This window comes from Lissotriton helveticus, chromosome 4_1 (assembly GCF_964261635.1).
Source record: "Lissotriton helveticus chromosome 4_1, aLisHel1.1, whole genome shotgun sequence".
NCBI classification, from domain to species: domain Eukaryota; kingdom Metazoa; phylum Chordata; class Amphibia; order Caudata; family Salamandridae; genus Lissotriton; species Lissotriton helveticus.
In genome coordinates, this window is record NC_136063.1 from 1517848407 (window position 1) to 1517874441 (window position 26035).

The 26035-nt window shown below is 42.4% G+C and overlaps 1 protein-coding gene across 4 annotated transcripts in view; it reads right to left on the reverse strand.

Annotated features, from left to right (window-relative positions):
* Positions 1–26035, reverse strand: part of LOC144829208 (aromatic-L-amino-acid decarboxylase-like) — an 833710-nt gene that overhangs the window by 732729 nt on the left and 74946 nt on the right. The window lies entirely within an intron of this gene.

The following is a 26035-nucleotide window of genomic DNA, read 5'->3' on the forward strand; positions in this document are numbered from 1 at the left end:
GCTGTACTCGGGAGGGAACAATCACAACTTTATTCTGTGCTCCAACTACATTGTTGAGTGCGCGAAAAACAGGTGTCCAAATAGTTGCAGCCCTTCCTGGCATCGTTATACTATAGTGTGGGGGGACCTCAGTTATGCGCCCGTGTGCCCACAATTGCGCTTGTCAGGGATTGGCTCACGTGTGAGCTCTTACTCACACCTGATGTTGGTAATTAAGGTTAACCTCAGGTCTGAATGGGGATGGTGAAGTGAAATGCGGTCAACTTTGACATTATTTGATGGTATACTGATGTCTGGCTAATGACACATATCCCAAAGGATTGGGCAGTTTGTACATCAATAGTTAAAAAGTTACAATTGATATAATTCAGAAATTTCATTGAGTCCTGAAAGTGCGGTGTTAAATTTTACAATTAACAGGGCTTCAAGTTTTGACAATTTTGCCTCATGATCGCCACCACGGGGGTCTCTCTCGATTTTGGAGATTATTGTCCATCGCATGTCCTGTTCTGTATGTGCGTGTTTCGACCAATGGTTGACCAAAGGCGCATTTTCGACTTTTTTTCTAATTCATGATTGTGCTGGCAAATTCCTTGTCTGATTTCCTGGCTGGTTTTACCGATATATATAATAGGCCACACGGGCAAGTTATCCCATATACTACAGATTTGGTTTTACAGTTTGAAAATGACTCGTGTTTCCAATATGTCCCCCATGTAAAAAGAGGGATCCTACCACAGTGGAGTCGCAGCATATACACGTACCACATTTATGGCGTCCTGTAACCGGTGGCAATCCCATAAGTTGTCTTAATGTGGGTTTGGGATTTGGTTTTATTGCCGCCCTTACGATATAATTGGAAATGCTGCTTTCCTTTTTGAATGCTAACAGGGGATTGTTGGAAAATTTCTCGTGTAAGTTTTTTAGTAGGTGCCAGTTCTGGTTGATCACCTTCTTCAGTTGATTTGAATTTGGACAGAACGTTGTAACGCAGACTTGGCGTGCCAGTGGTGTCTTTTTCTTTCTCTCTATTCATCTTCTGGGCAGTTTGTGTTTCTTGGTTTCCACTTTCCACCCTAGTGAAGTACAGTGTTGGTTAAGATTGGCACTGTCAGTCTCTGACGAACCTGGTGAGAAATGCAGGATGTAGGTTTGTTGTGAATCCCGATTTTAGCAGCTAAATTGGGTAGAGGTGTTGGTATTGGGCGCATTGGGTTGGTAAGCTGGGTTTTAATAATGCTTCCGCGCTATTTATGGGATTCTTTGACCAGTAAATCAGCAGATAAAAGCTCATAAGTTACAATTTAAACTAGAATCATGACAGAGTGGTGGCGCGGAGCCAAGCACAGTGAAGGAGACTAGGAAAGAGGACTGATGAAAATGGAAGAGAGAGAAGGGCAGAGAAAGAAAATGAAATGCCAAAAAAAAAGAAAAGTAATGGTGGAAAAGTAAGCAGGGGAGGGAAAATGGGTAGGTGGGTAAAGGGAGAGAATGAAGGTAATAAGAAAGGGTGAATGGAAACGACTATGAAAAGAAAGAGGAAAATATGAAGGAAAGAATGGGTGAAATTAAGAGTATCGCTGAAAGGGAGAAAGGTTGAAAGAAATAGTGACATCTAGTAAAGGTGAAAGGAAGGGATGTGAAAGAAGAAAGGGCAAAAGGATGGTTGGATGGAAGGGTGAAAGGACCATGTAAGGGTGACAGGATCGATGGGTGTATGCAAAGGTGAAAGGATGGGTTAATCAAGGGAATGATAGAATGGTGTAAGGCCAGAATGATGCATGCACATTTAGATAGAGGGATAAAATGATCTACGGGTGAACAGATGGATGAATGGGTAAAGGATATATGAATCGTCTGAAGGGCGCATGGTTGAATATACAGATGTGTGAATGGGTGAATGGTGGATGAATGGAAGGGTGAATGAGATGATTGATGGGTGAAACGTTTGGATAAATGAAAGTAAAGATAGAATACTAAAAGGACAGTTGGATGAACAGAAGAACGATGAAAGGATGGTTGGATGAATGTTTGGTTACACAGGTGGATGGTTGAGACGATAGGATAGATGGTTGGGTAAATTGGTGGAAGGTGAAAGGATGAGTGGATGGTAGGTTGAAAGCATGAATGGATGGATGTAAGGGTGAAGGTTACTCTTCTAGGGTGGGTCAGGCTTGCTCACTTGCGTTAAACGGATAAATCAAAGTGGGGGGGTATTACAATGTTCTGGCTACTCCCTAGTTACTCTTCTAGCACTACACGAGAAAAAGTCTAGGATTCCTGCTATCCACATGCTTACTTAAGTTCTATACTTTGGCTATTGCCAGTATTTTATGCTACTCAGCAATCACTTGGTTTTCAGCAATCACTTGGTTTTCAGACGACACTCCAAGAGGGAGGACCTTACGAATAATTCTGAGAAGGCTGTAGCACAAGGCAGCTGTCTTTCTTGCCTGGGTTTTAAAGGAGAGGTTCTGGTCTAGCCATATTCCTAGACTTTTTCTTTCTGTTTTGGAGGAGGGCAATGAGCCCATCGAGGATGGCCAGAGGGTATTTATTCAGAGGCTCAATTGGTCACCCGGGATCATGAGTTCTGTCTTCTCCCTGTTGAGTTTCAGGTGGGAGGGACTCATCCACTTTACTACCTCCTCCAGGCAGGGTTGGAGGCCCTTAGCTTGTTGGCAGGGGTGGCTCAGCACTACGACCAATTGGGTGTCGTCTGCGTAGGTAACCACATGTATTCCAAATAGGGCTACTATATCCACTAGTGGAGCCACATATGCGTTAAAGAGGGTGGGACTCCGCACCCTAATGGCATGGTTCGTGAAGTGAGGTTGTTTTGGAAGACTAGAAAAGATCTTCCTTCTAAGAAGGATTGCAGCCATGTTAACGCTGTTCCGGACACTCCTGCCCCCCCTAAGGCGGTGGATCAGGACACGGTGGTTAACCGTGTCAAAGGCCACTCTTAGGTCCAGGAGGATGATTGCAGCTGTACCTCCTGCATCCAGGATTTCCCTGGTTTCCTCCACTGCTGATAGCATGCCGGTTTCTGTCCCTTGACCAGGGTGGAAGCCCGTTTGAGAGGGGTGAAGGGCAGGTATAATGTGGCGCAGAGGTTTACAAATTGACGCATCCACCTATATGCATCACTTTGTAAATATGGAGCAACAAGGCTCATTTTTTACACTTCTGGTGCATCACAAAAAGTGAAGCACCGGCGGGGCAAAAGTGATGCAAGGGCTTATAAATAAGGCCCACTGTTTTTAACATCAGAGGTGGGATTCCATAGATTACTAACAGTACGAGATCCTTGGGTCTATTGCTAGAATCTAAGAGTGTGGAAAACCACTACAAAATAGTTTGTGAACAACAACCTCCTGAACAGTACAGAACCAAAAACTACATGCCCCAGAACTAACTGTGGGCACTTCCCTTTTAAGGACGAAATCCCTCACTCACCAGAGGTGACATGGTTCATCATATGGGATTCTCCTCCCATAGGAAAAACCTAGTTCCTCGGGGGGCTACAATCCCCTCTCTGAGAGGGAGGAGCTCAGGGATGTTTTGAATAACTAGTAGGATATTCTAAATCCACATATGTAGAGACAACTGTGTGAATGAGGGCGCAGCGCAAAAAATAAAAAAAGTGAGCATACTGAAGTTAAAACTAGCAAAGGAGCATAAAAATTATACTTTATTAAGAAACGCCCCCTGCCAGAATTTTAAAAATAGTGCACCAGCGGTATGGATTTAAACCGCAACGGTGAAGTAGAAAGTAATGGTCAACATGTGTCAGCCATAAACCTAGATTTAGGCCAGGCTTTCGTCAGGAGCTATGATGCTGCTGCTAGATAAGTGTAAATGATGCAACAAAAAGGATACAAAGACAGAAACCATTCTTAATCTGTCTGTTTCATAGGAAGTAGTTACCCGCTACTACTGGGTCTACCTGGCAACATCTCAGGAAAAGGTGCACCGCTCTCTCCGTCGATACGCCGGCACACTATGAGCCTGTGACCGGAGGTCACAGGCTCATTCAGTGCCAGTGAATATTTGCACTGACTTTTCGCTGAACCAACTAATGCAAAAAGTTATTTCCTACTTATCTCTCAGTGGAAATGTCTCTTTTGCCAAATATCACCAGCCCAATTTGTGTGATGCACAAATGTTGTGGGAGAGGGCAGCAGGATGAGTGCAATCTATTCCATCGGTCATGTTTTTCTAAGGCTGAAAAACTGAACACAGTGCACAGGTCTATCTTGCCCAAAATGCCTAGTGCTTCCATAGTGCATGCTGCAAAGGCAGACATTCCAATGACTTTCCTGACATAATCTCTTGAAAGATTTGCAAATTCTCCGCTGTGAGACTACTCTCTGGTCAAGGGTCTTGGAACAACTGTGCGATGACAGTTCAGAGACGTTTTTAACTTGTCACAATCAACCTATTTATTCTCTTCTACAAACTTACTGCAACGCAAATAACATTTGCACCAGTATGTGTTATTTGTGACCAGTTAAAATAAAAGGCAAACAATGTACGCAAATGTTATCTGCTCCTTTTTTATGCACGTCATTAAGCATAATGTTTGCATGGCCAATTATTAGCATGTCCGACCTGGTGGTAGCGAGCCGCATTTAAAATCTTTGATCTCCTAATAGGCACAATAGCTGTTTGGAGCTATGTAGAGGACGTATACTGAAGCTGCAATGACTCTGTAAAGGTGACCTAATGTAGCACACCTTCAATGGTAACAGTAGGCATCTGAGGGGAACAGTTACTCAGTGGCGTAGATTGGAGGTGCAGTCCGCCCCTGGCGTCAGTTATTAGGGGCAGCGGCAAGCCAGAGCGCAGGTTGAGTTTTTTTTTATTTTCTTGGTTAATCTCCCTCTTCGGTCTTTGGTGCTGCTAAACAAACCCCCACGCTCATTGTCGCCTGTCGCCCGTAGCCACCCTGCTTGGCGTGGTTGTTCACCAGCACCCCATCCCCCCTCCCTTACCGGCACTGGGCTGCGGCACATTGAGGTATCGCCTGGCATCAAAAGCCCTAGCTATGCCACAGTAGTTACCAACAAAAAAAAAAAATAGCAAAGTCAATAGGTCCAGCTTTGCCATTGCTTACATGCGTACTAAATTGTAATTGTAATTGTATTTATATATCACTTACTAACCCTGATGAGGCGTCAAAGCACTTTTTCAACAAGTAACATGCTACTCCGGAATCCAAAGAGGATTAGTGGTGAATAAGTATAGGGAGATATGTGTATCTCTCACTGTCAAATTCAATAGCAGTGGGCAACCATCTTCTATAATTCCAAGATGGCCATCATGTCATAACTTTACAGCCATCCTGAAATAACAGAAAATATTTTTGGGCATTTTGGAACATTATCTTGTACAAAACCAAGATGGCTGTAACATTGCATCATGTAGCATGGCTGCCATCATGGAAGGATGAAAATACACTTCCAAGATAGCCACTGCTTTATGTCATGCTGTGTCACACAATATGGCAGCCACCTTGGAAGCATATAAATAACACTTCAGATATGGTTGCCACCTTGCGCCACACCATGTTGCGCCATCTTGCATCAAGCAATCAGTTGACCAGCTTGGATGTATAAAAAATACACTTACAAAGAGACTGTCAGCCACTATTTGCTTTGTTAATGTCAGCACAATTTTGAAAGCATCCAGCATTGGCAAAACCAATGGGTGGCTGAGACAGGAGAGAAAAATACGGGAGGGAAGAGAGAGTGTGAGACTACGGAAATGCACTCTACTCAGGAATCCCGGCCAAACACCTAAGATGACTATAACGCATCCAGAACGCCTCAGCCCGACTGATCCTTAACATCCCCCGTTGCAGCCACATCTCCTCCCACCTAAGAGACCTGCACTGGCACCCATCAACAAGAAGATCACCTTCAAGCTCCACACCAACGCACACAAGGCACTCCACAACACCGGACCAGCCTACCTAAACAACAGACTCAACTTCTACACTCCCACCCGCCAGCTCCACTCCGCCAGCCTCGCCCTCGCCACTGTCCCGCGCATCCAACAAACGACCTCCGGCGGCAGATCCTTCTCCTCCCTCGCCGCCAAGACCTGGTACACCCTTCCCACCCATCTACGGGCAGAGACAAGACCTGCTCACCTTCAGATGGCTCCTCAAGACCTGGCTCTTCAAGCAGTAGCGGCTCCCCCCCCCCCACCCCTCTGCGCCTTGAGACCCTCAAAGGTAAGTAGCGCTCTTTACAAATCCTCTGATTTATTGATTGATTGAGACTGGGCCGCAGCAGTGCTCGATGGCAGACGAAAGTGGAAAAAGATGACTGGGGTGCACAGAGAAAGAGATGGGGGTTTGCTGAAGTGAGGAAAAGAGGTCAAATGTGCACTCAGTCAGGTAAGGAGAGGGCAAAGAGAGAGTGAGAAAGAGAAAGAAGCAGGCCATATACTCCCTGAGAGCGCTAATTCACAAATATGGTCCAGAGGTGGAACGAATACAAGAATAGGGAGCAAGGCCATTGAAATAGGAACAAAAACGGGAAATAGATAAAGAAGCCACCCCATAATGTGCAAACATGAAGCTCACTCTAGGAGTATTGATTGCAGTGCTGTATGTGCAGAAACAACACCTCAAAAATAGCTGAGCTCTGTTGCTGATTGGAATGTTTCATTTGAGCAGCGCAGAGGGTAGGGATGATTCAGAAGTGAACTCCAACGTGGAATTCTCTGGCCTGTGACAGCCTTGGAATCGTTGAATAGTTTTATTCCCCTCGAACACCAAGACAATTCAGAGCTGTTCCGAAAAACGTACAAATGACACTGCTCTCTTAGTTCAGTGTTAAACTAGCTGTGCTCTGCCTTAGCAGTGAACCACAAAGTTTGATTACCTAAAAGACATAATAAGTCATCACTCAGCATGCTGGGGAAAATCTCTAGCACAGGTACATGCAAATTGAGCCAGCATACATCATTTGTCCTAGGTATAACATACTGCTCAAACAGCATCAAACTACCTTCTTAAACCAGGGCTTTGGCATAAAATAGAACTGTGATTGACAGAATACTTCGTGATCATGACCAATTTATTTAGAACTGGAGTCTAGATTGCTGCAGAGCTTAAGGTTGTAAATTGCAGCCTGAGCATTGCCAGCTCAGAACAAAAGTCACAGGTGTCTCTTGTTAGTCCTGCAAACTTTGGGAAGTGCAACCTATTCTTCTAACTCACTGTTGTTTGGTTGAATGTCGGTAAAGTTTCTGAGAGACAAATTTGCGAAGATTTGAAAGGGGGTGAGTAACATGAGGATGGACTTGGTCTATTTGATGACTGATCGATCAGCTCTATGATCTACCTCATTACTGTTTCTGAGGGAGCTACATCTTTTCAGAGAAACACGTGTTACAGGTTACCACCTGATTATTTTGAACCAACCTTACAACTTTATCAATTCAAGACTAGGTTCATATTCCATATTAATTACCTATTATGTACTAGTAAAATATCCCTCAAGGGTATAATTTTCTCTCTTTCTACTTACAGGTCTACTGCTCTTTCAGCATTACTCTTGAATTCTGGGAGACGGCGTTAAATTAGGTTGCCAAGCAGTGGAGGCCGGCACGTATCTGAAGTGGCTAGGTGGGGGTGAAGTAGTGTAAAAAAAGAAAAAATGTACCTTCTAGCCGCTTCCTTACCACATCTCTCCTCCGTAGTCCCTTGCTCTGATTGGAACAGGAAACACACCCAGGCTCCCCTAAGCCAATCATAATGCTGCAGTACAATGTTATGATTGGTCTGATCACCATGGTTCAGCGCTCAGACAAGCAGTGGGAGTTTGGGAATGTTTTGCAATCAAGCCTGGGTGGCAAACATGCAGAGTGCGCATGAATGTTTGGCTGGCAAGAGACGGCCGGACAAATATTTTATGTGCAATTACAGAGTGTGCTCATCATTCCTCCCCCTGCCCTGAGAGGAGAGCAGCCCAGTTCCTCGCCGCCAAGCTGCAGCAGCAGGACAAAATAAAACGATAATAACATCAAGTTATTATAATTTTATTTTTCCTTTACTTCACTGCTGCCAAGCAGCGGGGCGATGCTCCTCAGGCTTAGCGGAGGAGCCGCCACTGTTGCCAGGATTTATGTGCTGCTATGTTAAATGAAACTGGGAGCCAAACATGACCAATGCTGGGGCACTATCATTTGAGGACTGGAGGGTATTTCGATACACCATCATGCACTGAAAGACTACATCTCATTTTTCTGTGGAATCCTATGCACTATTCACAGAACGTTGTTGATCCTTATATATTATTCTAGTTCTTCATTTAATTGCAGCCAGCCCAGACATTTGACATATGAGTTGAACTCCTTGCCTTGTAATGGTGACCTCTGTCAGACTGCAACTCTCCTAGTCACATTTTTGTCCTGCTAAGAGGAACTATCCTCACGGCTGAAGTCTACATGTAATCCACCTCTGGATAACTTGACTATCCATCCATAACTATAGACTGATATCATACATTTGGTAAGGAAGAGAAGTCTGTGTACTCCCATGACCATGATCTGCAGAACTGTTCTGGATTGCATGCGGGCATCGGCCTCCGTACAGCCACTGCCACATTGCCTGTTAGAAATGACAACATGGACATCTATCTCAGTCATTCTTCTTTTTATTTCTCTAGTCTGGGATCCTTTCGATGTCTGGAGAGGAAATATGCCCAGATGGTGCCACGTGGGTAAATATCTTAAAATTGTGTATCTTACAGCCACAATGTGGGAATGTGGAAGATGTAGTATACTAAAAGGTTTTGAAGATGTCATTAAAGAGTGCAGTGGCCATATTATAGAAGTGCCCTGGGGGCGCAAAGAGTGTTTGCGCCTGCTTTGTGCACCTCTGGTGCACTTTAGTATTATAGAAGGAGCGGCAGGCGCTTGTGCGGTCCTTTACAGATAGTGCTGGTGCACATATAGCACCAGCGCTATCTCAAGAGGGCGTTCTCTTATTTGCATGGGAGATTGGCCATAAACAAAGGGGGCAATCTCAATGCCTCAGCACCCCTGCCGTATTATGGATTCAGATGCAAAGGTAAAGAAGCTGTCAGGAGGCGCACTGACAGTGTGGCACAAAAAGGTGGTGTACTGTGAGTATATCCCCCCCCCCTTGATGGCAGCCATCTGGAAGGGGTCATGGGGTCCCATTGAACCCCCAGGCATAACCTTTCAGGTGGGTGCAGTCACTCACTGCACCCGCCTGCAAGAGGATCTCTCTCCTCTCTTTAAAGTGCAGGCAGATGCCTCCTGCACACTGAAACATGGAATTGCTGCTTCAAAGCCGCTCCGTATTTCACTTGAATATACTTCCCCCAGGGCAGCACAGGTTTCAACCTAATAGGGTGCCCTTTCCCTGTTTGCACACAGCAAACCTGTTTGAAGGTGCGCTGTGGTGCAAACAGGGAATGTGTGCCCTATGTGTCATAGGGCCCCTGATGTTTATATGGCATGAGAAGAAGCAGGTGTGGAGTGCGGTACCTTCTAAAACAACAGATACGTTGGTGCATAGCTATGTAAACAGAACATCCTTCAGATGCTTAGGTTGCACACACCTAATACGGGGGAGATCCATGTAATGAACCCTCATTTTTCTCTATTATCCCTTTGTTGTGCATCTTGGTCTGGCTCATAGCCTCCTTTCATTTCATATTGAATGGTACCTTGCCTTATTGTACACTGCCAGTTAACAGACTTAATATGAATGTTTGCCTGTTAGTCTGTCAGCTTATCTTATCTATGCCCTTAAAATGAAAGCAGATTATTCTAGGTTCCCCCCAAAACCATTCTCATTATATTATGTACAAATTGCAGACTTACTAATATCGTATGCAGGTTTTTTTCATCACCTATGCAAAATGTTTATTTGGGATTTACTTTCCAGTGAAACACTTTATTTGTGCTGGAAAATAGCCCTAAAGCAACGCAAAGTATCATTTTGTCTGATTTTTGTTGCTTTGCATCAAGAGTGAATACCATGGGAAGCACATGGGTCTTCCCATGGAACCACCCATGGGTTTTGACTCAAAGTCCTATCTACTAAAATTTGTAGACAGGGTTTTGTGCCAAAACATGGCAATGGTGATCATTTAAAACAATATTGTTTTCCTCCAAACCTTTGCATTTGTGCTGCCCTATACATCAAACATGCAAAGTGGGAAAAGTTTTAAAGTTTGTATAAGTGTAGTATTTTGTAATTAAACTGTGCCCTTCCAGCACAAAACTGATGATAGACATAAGGCAGATACCTTTCCACCAAATGTGTGTGCTGCTAGGCACAGAATAAACCAAGAGCACCTTCTCTTAGGTGCATTGCATGACTACTTTGTAAATCCACCCCAAAGTCCATTTGGTAGAAAGTGGCAATAGCGTTATTTGTACCACTGGGCACCAATGCATGAAAACCAAAAGCAGGGGCCAAGAAACTGCACCGTCAGATACCTAGATATTTGCATTGTGGTTGAAGAGTGTGCCTGGTCTTCAAGATATCAAACTGCATCTTCACTATGACATTCACTATGGTGCTGTTGTCACTTAATTTGATCTCTGACCTCTGACAAACCACCGTCAGACATTTCTTCCTGTATCAAGAATGCCTCTTAATTAGCTCCACCCTTGTCTCTATCAGCACCTACATACTTGTGAACAAGCGGTGCGACAGTGGGCTTGGTTTGGGAGTTTCACTGCTAAGCAGACCCTAGCTGAATGAATAGTTTCCCACATCACAGGCAGGGTAGATGTGGTCATGGGCAGTCCACCTCTCTACCATTATTACCCTCACAGTTCAGTCACCTTTCCTCACAGTGCCCATTCCAAGTGAAACATGATGGTTCTCCATGATGCATGGGTGTAGCAAGCATAAAGATGTGCCATAAGGCTTGTTCCTGCTATAATTTCTACCTGAGACAAAATCTGTACATTTCTACAAGCTGCCTGAGATGCATCTCTGGCTGCACCAAGCTGCTGTTAGAGAAGCTTCATGACCTTCGCCCTAGTATTATGAAATCTGTGTTGGAATCCAAACCAGAAAATTGCATGAGCTTGCCTAGTGCATAGAAGACAATAATGGACTCGCCTTTCTTCCGCTTGGTGTAATAGTTGTTAAAATGCTTAAATTTGGTATTTACCTGCAATCTGAAGTAACTGGTCTCAACATGTTTCAGACCATCATATTCCACATCATCACCCTGGTTTGGAAGGGACTTAATTGTTCCATTTGTTTCTTCCATAATGAGGCTAATGGGTGTCTTGTACACAGCATATGATTATTTTGTCCCTACTCCACCCTCTTCAGCATCTACATGGCCCCGCTTGCAGCCATCGTCAGAAGCCACGGATTCAACATCATCTCCAACGCCGAAGAAACCCTCCCTCACTGACGAACCCACAGCCGCCAAGAGCAACTTCCATAACAGGATGAAGGCAGTTGCCACCAGGATGAAGGACAGCTGCCTCAAACTTAACTCAGACAAAAATGAAGTCCTCATCCTGGGCTCCACCCCCACCACCTGGGATGACTCCTGGTGGCCCGCAGTGCTCGGAAACCCCGCACACACACAGGTTACGCATGAAGCCTCAACCTCATCCTGGACTACTCACTCTATGAACCACCAAAACAATGCTGTTTCGGCCTCCTGCTGACATGCTCCTCCTGCTTCGTAAGATCCTTAAATGGATCCTCACTGAGTCCAGGAAAATGGTCACCAAGGAGCTTGTCAGCAGCAGACTAGATTACAGAAACACACTCTACGCCGACATACCCAGAAACTCCTACAGAAACTGCAGAACATCCAAACGCCTCCGCCAGACATCCTGAACATCCCACATCGCAGCCACATCACCGGCCACCTGAGAGACCTTCACTGGCTATCTATCAACAAAAGAATTACCTCCTTAGGCATGCCTACAAAGCCCACCACAAAGACAGACCTGCATACTTCTACCACCACCTCTTCTTCTACACTCCCACCAGACATCTCAGCTCCGCCCAGCTGGTCTTGGCCACCATCCCACCTATCCGCAAGACCACTGCTGGAGAAAGATCCTTCTCCTAACTCGCTGCGAAAAAGTGGAACTCACTGCCTCTGCTCCTCAGGCAATCCCCATCTCTTCCGCAATCCAGGAAGGACTTCAAGACCTTGAAGTCCTTCCTTCCTTGAATAATATTTGACGACCAGCTGCCCATGAGACAACATGCTGTGAGAGTCTCTTCCGTTTGTATAACCATCCCCAAATGGTTGAGGAAAATCACCTGGATGCTTCCCCTGGAAACCCAGAAAACCGTAGTCCAGGCGCTAATAACATCTCGCCTGGACTATGGTAACGTTCTCTTTCTGGGAGCGGGCAAAGAGGTAATCCGGAAATTACAAACGGTCCAGAATATGGCAGTCCGTCTCTTGTGTAAATTACCTTATAAATCCTCCACATCTCTGCATCGTCGTAGCCTCCATTGGCTTTGCATTAGCAATCGCTGTAAATTCAAGGCTCTTTGTATTATACATAGGATTAACACTGGTAGGGCCCCTCAGTATTTGAAATCCCTAATTCATCCGTACCTTCCTTCCCGCACTCTTCGTTCATCCAGTCAACACAAACTTCTGATCCCCAGGACGAAGAGAGTCAGAATGGATGGTCGATCCTTTGCTTTTCTGGCACCCTCCCTGTGGAACTCTCTCCCTCTGTCGATTCGAATTGAACCCAACTACCTAAAGTTCCGAAGAGATGTAAAGACTTGGCTTTTCGATCTATAATGTATGCAACTGTACACCTTCCTTGCTGGTTTAGCGCCGGGAAACCTCCGGGTAGCTGTGCGCTCTACAAACTTAAATATAAATAAATAAATAAATAAAGACCTGGTTCTTCGACTGAACGGCAGATCCACCCCGGCCCCTCACTCAGCACTTTGAGACCCTCACTGGTAAGTAGTTGCGCTCTATAAGAGCCTTGATTGATTGTCTCTAGGAGGTATTTTTCAGCCTGTCAATCTGTTGTATTTCTATCTAGGACACTAATTCGATATTCCCAATTCATGCCTTTGTATGGCTATAAAAAATAATATCCTTATAAAGGCATAAGAATCATATCCATATTTAGTCGTAGCCCTTGCAATCCAAATTAAACAAGGCTACTTCCCCAGACTCCTAGAAAGTACAACACGTTCTTTAAACAAACCAAACCTCCAGCAACCTGGGAAATCCCCATGCTTCTGTTTTGATTTGTCCTAGAACTCCTGCGAGCACTGAAAGAACGGACAGTTCTTAGTGACATCTTTATTGACGTCTTATGTCCAACCTTACGTCAAACCCGGCACCTTTCAGGTATAAATATACCAACGTTGCCTTAAGCAAGCACACGGTGGTTTGGAGCAGAGCGGCTATCTATTTGCCCGAGAGCCCAGCTGATGCGTGAGCCCACGGATGCCGCCCCTCCCTTTTGACGCACTGAGAAAGACGCAGTCTTTTCCTCCAGCCGAGGAAATCCAGCTCCGGTGTTTCCAGACGCCCTCGCGGGTTGCTGGGATATCGAGTCCTGAAAGAGAGATACCAGACCTTCTGCTTTCTATTACCCAGGTACAGAGCTGACTAAACCCTTAAAGAGAATTCTTGATTCAGATTCTTGGCCAAACCAACTTAACTTAAACTGCTACTTACTTACTCCTTCCCACGTATTAGGCTTAGGTCAGGTACACCGGGGTAGGCGTATTTAGAAGCACCAGTTGAGTACGTTAGTCAATGTTTTTATGTATGTATATATTTTATCTATTTTAAAGTATCATATGGCTAAGAAACCATATCAATGCTTTTACAGTATTATTTTATAATACTCCTTTTACTGTACGCACTTTACTTTATGATAAGTATTGCAATTGTGGCAATTCATTTCTCTTGCATGAGAAAGAAGACTGCTCAATAAATAACACCTTTTTATTGAAAACGCCCGTCTCTCTATTCTCTGCACTCTGGTGAAACTAAGTATGCACAATTGACTGAGTGAAATAGCTGTCTATTGTTTTCACACGACTCTAGAGATACACTCTTATTCTGAGGGAGCAAAGTTGTCATGTTATATTTTTGTCAGAAGCTAATCCCTTCTTGTCTATCCGGGGAAGTTAAACTCCTCCTTGTTTATTCGAGAAAGTTTCTAGTGACCTCTGAGCTAGCTGGCGAAACGAATTAAGTCTAATATAGTCAGTAGAGACCTAGTCGACCTCAGTCCTACGTCTACACTGCTGTTTATATTATTCCAATGCGCAGAGCCTATTGGGAATATAGGAACTACACTACATGGTGCCCAACGTTTGGTAAGGCGATAAAACTAATGCAAGACGTTAGAGTAACTCAGTCGTGCTTTTTCACACAGACCCCTTTCCCGTAAAAACTCCAATAGACGTCTGGAGTGGGTAAAAGGTTAAAAATCCGCCGGAACTTAGTAGGAAGAGATTCCTATGTATAGTTTTTTGGTTTAGTCAACGTTGAAGGATACAGTGTTCCAAAATATTGTGCACCTAATCTTTGTTTCCTGGAAACTTGCTCTGCAAACTCTCATTAAAACAATGTCAACTAACGGCGACAGCAACGAAACCGGTGAAACTGCAGTAGATGCGAATCAGCCGGGTTTCGATGTTACAGGATTTAATGAAAATGAACCGGGTGCAATAATCATCCCGGCAAACATAAGAAGAACTATAACTATTAAACTTATAGAAAATGGACTGACATCACGAGGTGGTACTGTCATATTCGTGGTAGAGGCCCATGAATATCGGCAGACAGAGGTATTCTATTCATGGATACACTTCCCAGCAGCAAACGCTGTAACAAAAGAATTCCTCTATTACAAAATAGAGGAACCTCCGGATGAATGCACTCCTTTCAAGGATGTGGAAATCCCATTAAATTACCAAGAGCACCTGCTCTGGTTTAAAGGCACCCTAAAAGATCAAAATCACATCACCAGGCTCGGTCCACTAGGTACACCAGGAGCCACGTGGCCGGTTCCAGCCAGCTACACACCAGAAACCGACATTGAAAAAATGTCAAGCGAAGAACTCTTAGTTAAAATACAAGAATTAACAAAGCCATATAGAGAATTAGTTCAACTGGCAATGGATGATATAACATATCTCCAGAAATTAAAAGAAACAGATATAGCAGAACAACCATTTGAACTTGCCAGAATCATAGAAAAATCCTATGAAGAACTAGGAAGAGATAGTTTGGGTGGGACACCAGTAAAACCCCAACTAACTGAAAATCCTGAAAAAATAATCCAAATACTCCAAAAAAGAGTTGGGATGGTAATAAACAATCCACTCCCAAAGAAAAATGATTCCAGTCCAGAGGAAGGTCTCCTCAACGGAGAGAAAGATCTCCAGACCGAGGAAACACGTCTCCCCAGAGGGAACCCTCTGAGAAAAGATACAACCTTAGAAATAGGGATAATTTGAAAAATCCTGATAGATATCAAGATATTGATACACGTCCCTCTCGATCTTTTCAGACTTCCTCGCAGAAATCGGAAAGAAGAGGACGGTCAGAACACAGGAAAGAGCACGCCAAGTCCAAAGACAAGGAACCTGCTCATCAAATTAAAAAATTACAATTTCCAAGAAAGAAGGTAGGCAGTATTAAAATAATTAAACATGCCGAGGATACTGAGGACACAACTGAAAAACGGAGAGTGGGCCCAGACAATGCTAGACAGCGCAGCAGAAGTGACCATAGCTCGCAAGATCCTGATGAATCTTCTGGAGACAGTGGACATGAATGAATACATTCAGGTGGAAACTGCAGATACCAGAGTTAGCAAACCTCATAAAATATACGAAATAACATTGCGTATAGAGGAAGATAAGACTAGGAAAGTAAGGGGTCTCTTTTGGGATAACCTTTCCAAAGACTACGACATCCTTTTAGCTGAGAAAGACTGGCCACCAGAGTTTGTCAGGGAGTGCCCTCATGGCGAAGAAATGATTATGCCTGCCTTCTCAGATCATATGTCAATTCATAAAAAATCCAAAATGAATACAATGGGAAAATTCTCTTGCTGCAGAAGACGTGAAATACTATTTTGACCCGAAAATGAAAAAACTAGAAAATCTAGAATATGAAGAAGAATATCCTCTGCCAATCGAAATTCTGCCTCTCGAACAGTACACAAGTGTAATCTACAAGGACAGATTTGCACAACACTACGATGTAGAGAAAAAATCCTAGAACGCAGCGTGTGCGATTGTTAAAGGTCGCTGGCGCTTTGGTAAATTCAGACCAATAGTCACCAAAACTGAATCACTCAGAAACGGTTCAGCTCAGCGAGCTGAAATAAGATCTTTAAAGATGGTGCTTGAAAATGCCGATCGTGAATTCCCGACACTAATAGTGTGCGATTCGCATTACTGCGTCAAGTCTTACAAAAATGACTTGCAGAACTGGTTTCAAAACGATTACAAAGATGACACAGGTGCCACAATAAAGCATAAGAAGCTTTGGGAACAGGTAGTTCTTTTGCAGAAAGAACTACAAAAGACTCACGTGATACATACACTGAGTCATCAAAGTGATGGCGTTCACGTTGCGGGGAATTCATTGGCTGATGAAGCCGCGAAGGCAGCTGTGCAAACGGCTTCCGTAGCTGCTATCACCCGGTCAAAAATAAAAATAGACAGCGATATAATGCAAGCTGTCAGTGCTTCAGTAAAAGATGATAGTAAAACACTCCTGGAAGGCTTTCCAGTAAGTACTCATACAAACTAATGCGAATAATGTTCCTTTTGCTCGAATCCCTGGAGTGGGTTTAGGGCAATTCCAAACATGGAACACAGGTTAGGACTAATTACAGCGGCACATGAAGCGCTGGCTTCTGCACACGCTGTTGTTTCTGCCACAATATCGTTATTAAAACAGAGATATTGGTGGCGGCGCATGAGAAAACAAACTAGGAACTATGTTCTAGAATGTGAAATATGCCAAAGAATGAAAGTATCAACAGTGAAACGACCAGCACAGACGCCCCTTCTAATCTCTGATAAATCCTTAGCATGTGTTTACCTGGACCACTGTGGTCCCTTACAAAGGGATGGCAACTATAAATATATCATGGTCGCAGTGGATTCCTGCACAAGATTCATTTGGATGTGGCCCTAGCGCTCGGCTGACGCCAAAACTGTTATAAAAGATTTGCGAGTCTTTATCGGCACATACGCAATTGGCATGCTACATTCTGACCAGGGTCCTGCGTTTAGCTCTCGAGCTTACAAAGAGGCCATGACCAGCATGGGCATTGCATTGCGGTACTCTTCTCCATTCCATCCTGAGGGATATGTGGTAGTGGAAAGAAAAAACGGGGACATAAAGCAATCTATAACGGCGAGGGTATTAGGTTCGGGTGGTGGGTGGGTCAAACATTTAACAAGTGTCCAACGTAGTCTTAATAATCTGCCAAGAAATTCTCTAAAATGTCTCACTCCGTATGAACTATTGTTCGGTACTAGAATGCACATTCAGGATCTTGATAGTCACTCTTCAGTGGTAGAAGAAAAATCCTTTGATAACAAAGACCGTTTGGCTGTTTTACAGGACTTAAATGAAACAAGAAGTAACCTGAGTAACATAAAATTAAAACAACAGCCAACAGCCACTGACGAAAAACCACCTGTCCCAGCAAGACGTGTCTGGATTCCAAAGATTGGGGATCTGGTCAGAGAGAAGATCGCGGTGAAGAAGGAATTTGGGCCTTCTTACAGAAAAGCAGTACCTGTCTTAGCAATCAGCGGAACAAGATCAGTTGTACTACCGCCCCTTGCTGGTAAAAAGGAGAACCGAGTTGTATCCATCGACCTGGTAAAACCACAATCATGTGGCCAATAATAAGTATTAGGCCCAGTGGACTCCCAAGAAATAGCAGAGTACCAAAATTTGCTACAATACAAGAGGTTCGAACTGAGAGACTGATCACATTTGATAAACCTGCAGTGAATAAAAAAGGACTGTGCAACAAAGCCTTGGAACTTGTGCCTCTTGAAACCCAAATTGCAACAGTTCGTCAAGAAACACCAGTCTACAACGATGTAGCCTCAGATTATGCTAATGAGACAAAGAAAAATACAAAAGCAAATGAAAATTCGGAAGCAATTCCAACCATTGACAGAACTGCATCTGGCTACTTCATCAATTTTGATGACTTTTCTGAGGATCCAAGCAAGCCTGAAGAAATGCCAGCAACAAAAACTTTCAAAGACAAAGTAACTGAACTCTTTCATCAACTAAAAGAAACCTATCTGATCTCACCATGGAATGAATTTTGGATTGTGTTAGGTGTACTTTTCCTCCTGCTTTGGTTCATCATGGTTCTATGTTTGGGAAAATTCATTGAAGGAAAATACATCACAATGGACACAGCAAGTCAAAACATCAACTTGGTCCAAAAGCCTCACAAATCATCTCGCATCGAAAAAAGAGAACTGTCATTAGTGAACATCACAGCCAATCCAATACCCGGTGGGGTAGCTTGAGACAAAACGGATTATGAAATTTATGGCCCGATTGAGCTCTTGAAATATTCACACCAGTTCAAGGTTTCATTAAGTGACTTTGTAAAACAAAGTACTTTCTCTGATGATTGGGACTTTGAAAATATTAACAATATGATATCAGATTTAGTAATGTCAGCCACATTCACAGAACATGATTATTTACAGGGTTCATCAAATTATGAAGAAATGTACTGCTATAATCACTCTGGTCATCACTATTTTCATAAATCTGCACAGCCTAGAAATGTTTTTAATGATAACCAATGGGAACATTGTGCAACATCGCCTAAAGGCAGCTCGAAAACATTTTATGAGAAATTACCATACTTCTCAGGGTTTAACACAAGTGATGCAGAAACGTTTTATTTTAGAAAGCAAAATAAGACAGGAATGAAAACAATGCTGACAAATACAAAATTGATTTATTCGGAAACATTTTATGAAAAAATGACTACATTTGGTTTTGAATTCTGGAAAAATAACATTGAAACATAAAACCATCTGGGGTACCAAAGATTGACAGGTACAAGGCCTAGAAGCAATATTTAGGGCCTACATGATCCCAGAACAATTGATATTCTTGAAGGATACCATTCAACAGACTACTTGTCTTGGCCTAGCTAAGATAAAAGACTTAAACAAACCGTCTATTCCGAAGCCCATACCTGATAGTAATAGCACTACAGACGTGGAGATAGACGTATCCCATATTTTATACCAAAACAGAACACATCTTGATTGGAAAAAATGGTTGATCTGGTCCACAGACACAAATAACTGTCAAGATAGATTCCTGAACAAAACACAGGTGTTCAAAATGACCAGGCCAGACCCAAGATACTCCCTGAGACAACATACAGGGATAGTTACAACATACAGTGTAGGAAACTATGCCTCGAATGGCTACAGAAATCCACACGGGACCACGCAAAAAGTGTCAAAAACGTTTCATAGCGGCCGGTATATACGCTGCATACAACGAGGCTTGGAAAGAAACACAAATTGAAACAGCAGAAAATATACGAGAAATTTATCATATTAATTTGGAAAAATCACTTTCTGTTGTGGACAATAAGTTAACGACTCTGTCCTCCAGAATATATTCACTGGACAGTATTGTATCATCTGCTATTGATATAATAGAGCAGGACTTACTAATGTTACAACATGGTCAGTCCCAATTACGTTCTATTGTACAGCTTGGCTGGACGTTGCAAAATCTGCGTTCAGGCTACGTGCCATGGCGTTTAATCAACACAAAGTCATTATTCTTTATCTTTAACCTTACTGATAAACAAATCAGTTTGGCACAAAAAGGAGCAGACTATACGATTCTGAGCATTGAAAAACTTGAGAGATTACCATTGACAATGTCAGAAAGACCGGCCATTGAATGGATAATACACGGAATAATTACAATTCCGATAACAACTTTCCAGTTTAAATATTGCCAAGAGTATATACCAGCGGGCCAGTATGAAAGGTTGGGTAAAGGATACATCAAGTCAACATGGAAATTACCTTACACACAAATGTTACAGTGAAAAGAAAAGGGAGGTATTTCTTAGTGGTAATAATTGTAAAAAATCACTAAGCGGTACACTTCTGTGACAAGGTATTAACCTTTCATGTCACCTGCAAGGCACTCCTACAACTCAGATAGAGCCATTTTTCAGACAGCTTTCCAACGGCAGTTATGTTCTAATAAGTGACCACAGCTGTTGTGGCATGGTGCCAGGAAAAGCCTATCTCGTGAGCGTTAGTTCCATGGTCACTTGCTGTATGCAAGTATTGTATCCAAACAGCAATCCAGACATGGAGGCGGCAATATGGCCTTATTTGAATATCTCTTCTATTCGAGTTGATACTTTAAGCAGAATTAAGTCTATTCTTTTACAGACAACTGTGCCTTTGACCTCATCTAAAGAAACGTTTGATCTGCAAGTCGCAAGGACAACAGTAGAGATACATTCCTTATTATCAACAAATTGCCCCGTGCATTTTGTAGAAATGTTGAGCCAAATCTTAAACATGTCAGATACCAGTGGTATCGCACATGTATTTAAGAAAAAAATTTCGGGACTGTTAACACCCTTTGAAACAGTTCTGGGCTTTATCCCGAATTTTGTGCATTCCATTTTTGGTGGTCTGCCTCTACTATTGGGACTCGTAGCAGGAATTTTATTTTTGATTCTTCTGCTCCGATATGGCAAGCCTAGCCACACACAAGACTCCAGCAACGATGTAAGAAAAGATCCTAGCAATACGGTACCGGGACCGCATAACTAACGTCCTCGGATTAGCCTGGCTAAGAGATCTGAATATGACCTGGTTTCTTTCATTCAGACCGATCTAGCAAGATTGCATCTTACCTGTGCTTCGATGTATGCTATGCGGAGAAGCATGCGTATTGGACACCTGTCTCACACTACCATCAGCAGTACCAATGGATATCGATACTTTACTAGATCCCGTAACGGCTCATGCATCGTGTTGTCCCCAGCGGCTACCTATTCTGATGACGGCATTCGTTGAGACTTCACCACTACGAGTATGTGGCAGTGGAGTACGAGATGAGAGCAGCATCACACAGGTACAACCTTCTGTGAGCATTGCTGATCCTGACATCGATGATAGCAATCATTCTCACACATGCACTGTTACCGCATTTTCAAAATTGGTCGAACTTTCACCTGATGCAGTAGACCAGTTTTTTTGCAAGTTCTCCCCTGAACAGAAAGAATAACTCTTTTTAAATAACGAGCACACAGCGTTCCCTGAACTCTGAATTCGGCCTTCAGTTTTTGATAAACACAGCTACTGAAAACAATTGGAACTATTTTTCCCCTGAAAACGAAATTAATATTTTTTTTCATTTCCAAAATATTTACCTTTTTCTGGCACAAAATACTCTGCTTAAAGTAGAAACTATTCTTAGAGAATAGAGCTTCTATTTTAGGAACTCTAGAGACAATATTTTACCTCAGCCTCTAGCATATGTACAGAATTTGTATAAATATGTGATGGAATGGTCTCGACCTTCTTTTCTGTATTCAGAGACATTTCATGTGTGAATTTCACATTTCATGTGTGAATTTCGCAATTCATTCAGCTAATATATATATATATGCATTTTTAACTGAATGATACCACTGCTTGGAAAGCGTACAGTACCAATACTCATTTTTCGTGTATTTACAATATACCATTTCAAATGCGATTTATGTATTTTGGGGTGGGTTGGAAAACACACATGCATCAATATATGTTTACTATTGCTTAGTTTTAGTAATGATGGACATTAGATCGTGGAGTGGGTGTTGTATTTCTATCTAGGACCCTAATTCGATATTCCCAATGCATGCCCTTGTATGGCTATAATAAATAATATCAACAAACACAAAAAGTTCCCTTGAGTTCCTGTCTCTAAGTTTTAGTGGAGTTCTTTTGTTAGTTAGAGGTCTCCAAAGCTTATTCACTTAACAGGCTTCCTGTGTATTAACTAACATGATTTTTCATTCACTCACAACTTCTGTCTCAATTTGAACCATCAAAGGAGCACTTACATTCTAAAATAATATATATTACGTAGCCAAGGTGTATGTGTTATTTCCAAAGATTTATTTTATCTTTATATAAAACAGCTCAGAATTACAAACACATTTTGCATTTAAAAACAAATATATATCACTGTTACATAGATATTCATATATGGGTTTGCATATGCTTATTCAGTAATATACATGCCTAATATCACAATAATCACAGAAAGAAAGAAATTTGCAATATATCAAAAATACACTTAAAAATACAATCAAATCCAAGTCGACGCGTTTCGGTGGATCTTGCTGTGCGCACAACCTTCCTCAGGACAGTTAAAAACAATTCTTAAGTATGTTCACCTTTTGCCCAGTTGATTAATCGAAGGCCAATTCCAACAAGTATGATTTTCTTTGTCTGGATAAAATTATGGTGTGTTTCTATTACAACCTTTTCACTATACTCTTTTCAGTATTCTTGACACCATGTGGGCACGTCTTTCTTATTCTTAGTAATACGTACTGGCACCAGTATTGATTGTTGACACCGACCGCGGCATTGACGAACAATGAGGCACCAGAACGCTGATGTTGGGATAATTGAAGAAGTCCCGAAAATAAGCGTGAACAGAAGTGACATAACTCTCGAATAAGAGGAATGACAGATTGAAAAACATTCTAAATCAATACTGGTGCCAGTACGTATTCCTAAGAATAAGAAAGACGTGCCCACATGGTGTCAAGAATACTGAAAAGAGTATAGTGAAAAGGTTGTAATAGAAACACACCATAATTTTATCCAGACAAAGAAAATCATACAAGTTGGAATTGGCCTTCGATTAATCAATGGGGCAAAAGGTGAACATACTTAAGAATTGTTTTTAACTGTCCTGAGGAAGGTGGTGCGCACAGCAAGATCCACCGAAACGCGTCGACTTGGATTTGATTATATTTTTAAGTGTATTTTTGATATCTTGCAAATTTATTTATTTCTGTGATTATTGTGATATTAGGCATGTATATTACTGAATAAGCATATGCAAACCCATATATGAATATCTATGTAACAGTGATATATGTTTATTTTTAAATGCAAAATGTGTTTGTAATTCTGAACTGTTTTATATAAAGATAAAATAAATCTTTGGAAATAACACATACACCTTGGCTACGTAATATATATTATTTTAGAATGTAAGTGCTCCTTTGATGGTTCGAATTGAGACAGAAGTTGTGAGTGAATGAAAAATCATGTTAGTTAATACACAGGAAGCCTGTTAAGTGAATAAGCTTTGGAGACCTCTAACTAACATCAGAACTCCCCTAAAACTTAGAGACAGGAACTCAAGGGAACTTTTTGTGTTTGTTGATATAATTTACCCTGTTCCCCTGAGATACAAGGGTTACTCTCCTTAGATTTATACTATAATAAATAATATCCCTATAAAGGCATAAGAATCATATCCATATTTAGTCGTAGCCCATGCAGTCCAAATTAAGCAAGGCTACTTCCCCAGACTCCTAGAAAGTACAACCCGTTCTTTAAACAAACCAAACCTCCAGCAACCTGGGAAATCCCCATGCTTCTGTTTTGATTTGTCCTAGAACTCCTGCGAGCACTGAAAGAACGGCCAGTTCTTAGTGACATCTTTATTGACGTCTTATGTCCAACCTTACGTCAAACCCGGCACCTTTCAGGTATAAATATACCAACGTTGCCTTAAGCAAGCACATGGTGGTTTGGAGCAGAGCGGCTATTTACTTGCCTGAGAGCCCAGCTGATGCGAGAGCCCACGGACGCCGCCCCTCTCTTTTGACGCACTGAGAAAGACGCTGTCTTTTTCTCCAGCCGAGAAAATCCAGCTCCGGTGTTTCCAGCCGCCCTCGCGGGTTGCTGGGATATCGAGTCCTGAAAGAGAGATACCAGACCTCCTGCTTTCTATTACCCAGGTACGGAGCTGACTAAACCCTTAAAGAGAATTCTTGATTCAGATTCTTGGCCAAACCAACTTAACTTAAACTGCTACTTACTTACTCCTTCCCACGTATTAGGCTTAGGTCAGGTACACCGGGGTAGGCGTATTTAGAAGCACCAGTTGAGTACGTTAGTCAATGTTTTTATGTATGAATATATTTTATCTATTTTAAAGTATCATATGGCTAAGAAACCATATCAATGCTTTTACAGTATTATTTTATAATACTCCTTTTACTGTACGCATTTTACTTTACTATAAGTATTGCAATTGTGGCAATTCATTTCTTTTGCATGAGAAAGAAGACTGCTCAATAAATAACACCTTTTTATTGAAAACGCCAGTCTCTGTATTCTCTGCACTCTGGTGAAACTAAGTATGCACAATTGCCTAAGTGAAATAGCTGTCTATTGTTTTCACACGACTCTAGAGATACACTCTTATTCTGAGGGAGCAAAGTTGTCATGTTATATGGTTGTCAGAAGCTAATCCCTTCTTGTGTATCCGGGGAAGTTAAACTCCTCCTTGTTTATTCGAGAAAGTTTCTAGTGACCTCTGAGCAAGCTGGCGAAACTAATTAAGTCTAATATAGTCAGTAGAGACCCAGTCGCCCTCAGTCCTACGTCTACACTGCTGTTTTATATTATTCCAATGCGCAGAGCCTATTGGGAATATAGGAACTACATTACAAATCCACTGTCTCCACAGTGAACTGAGAGATGTAGGTTCTTAAATTATAATGAAGTATTGTGTCACCACCATGGGTTAAAATAATACACAGATGCTGCTACACGTGAGGCTGTACCACCATAATCCAATGGGTCGTGGCCCAACACCCAATGGGGAGATATTTGGAGGGGCTTTTTTAGTGTCTAATATTTTTAGCTCTGGCCTGGAGACAACTGTAACTATTGCACCAGGCACATGTTTTCTGAAATAGTCAAATTAAAAATACATACATTAAAACACAAAGGGCTTTCGGTCACCCCCTTTAATCTGTTCATCTGTTCAAGTGTCATCCACATTCTGCTTCTGCCCACCACAGCACACGACATAGAGCAATGTGTCATCCCTCTTGACTGACACACTTTCTTGCACTGTGCTTCACTGGACTTTTCTGTTCACATATGCACAGCCACTTGAAAACGAGTGCACTTGAAGCCAGGACTGGTATCTCTGGACTGCTGAGCACCCTTCTTTTTACATGCTAGCTATTTTCTTTCTAATTATGGCATGTTTTTGCAACAACAAAATAAAAGTGCTTGCTTATTTTTAGGTCTCGCCTTGGCAGTGCATGCGGTGGGTGCACTGTCTCAGCGAGACCTAAAGTAATCTGTATGTGGGGTGAAAGTCCCTGTAATGTGTTTTTCCGCTAGCCATTGGTTTACCTGTGGCATTGCTGTTCTTTTTATTATATATATATATATATTTTTTTTCGAGGTCACTCTCAATCACAGTTATTTCAGCTTCAATGTGGACCAGTTCCTCACATTTGGCCTTCTTGGCACCAGTAATTAACGACAAAGAATGTCCACGTATAACAGTCTTGAAAGCCTCCCACAATGACACAGATGAAGAAACAGATCCCACATTATCGAGGAAGTGATGATCAATAGATTTTATCAGCTCCGAGCGGATCTTAGGATTCCGGAGATACCAGGGGTTGATGGGAGCAACCCTGCCTTCGCTGCACACCCCATCTTCCACACAGAGCCACAGATCTGAAATTCCCCTGGGAAGGTGTCGGATTTCCCTGATAGAGGAGGATTGAGCCGCTGGCATTAGGAGATAATCAATCCTGGAGAGGCTCCTGTGGGCACCTGAATTGAAGGTATATTGTAACTGCACAGGATGCATCAACCTCCAACTATCCACCAGCCCGAAAGTTTCTAAAAACCCACTCATCCACAACTGAGATCTAGCCAAATCTCTGGGAGGGT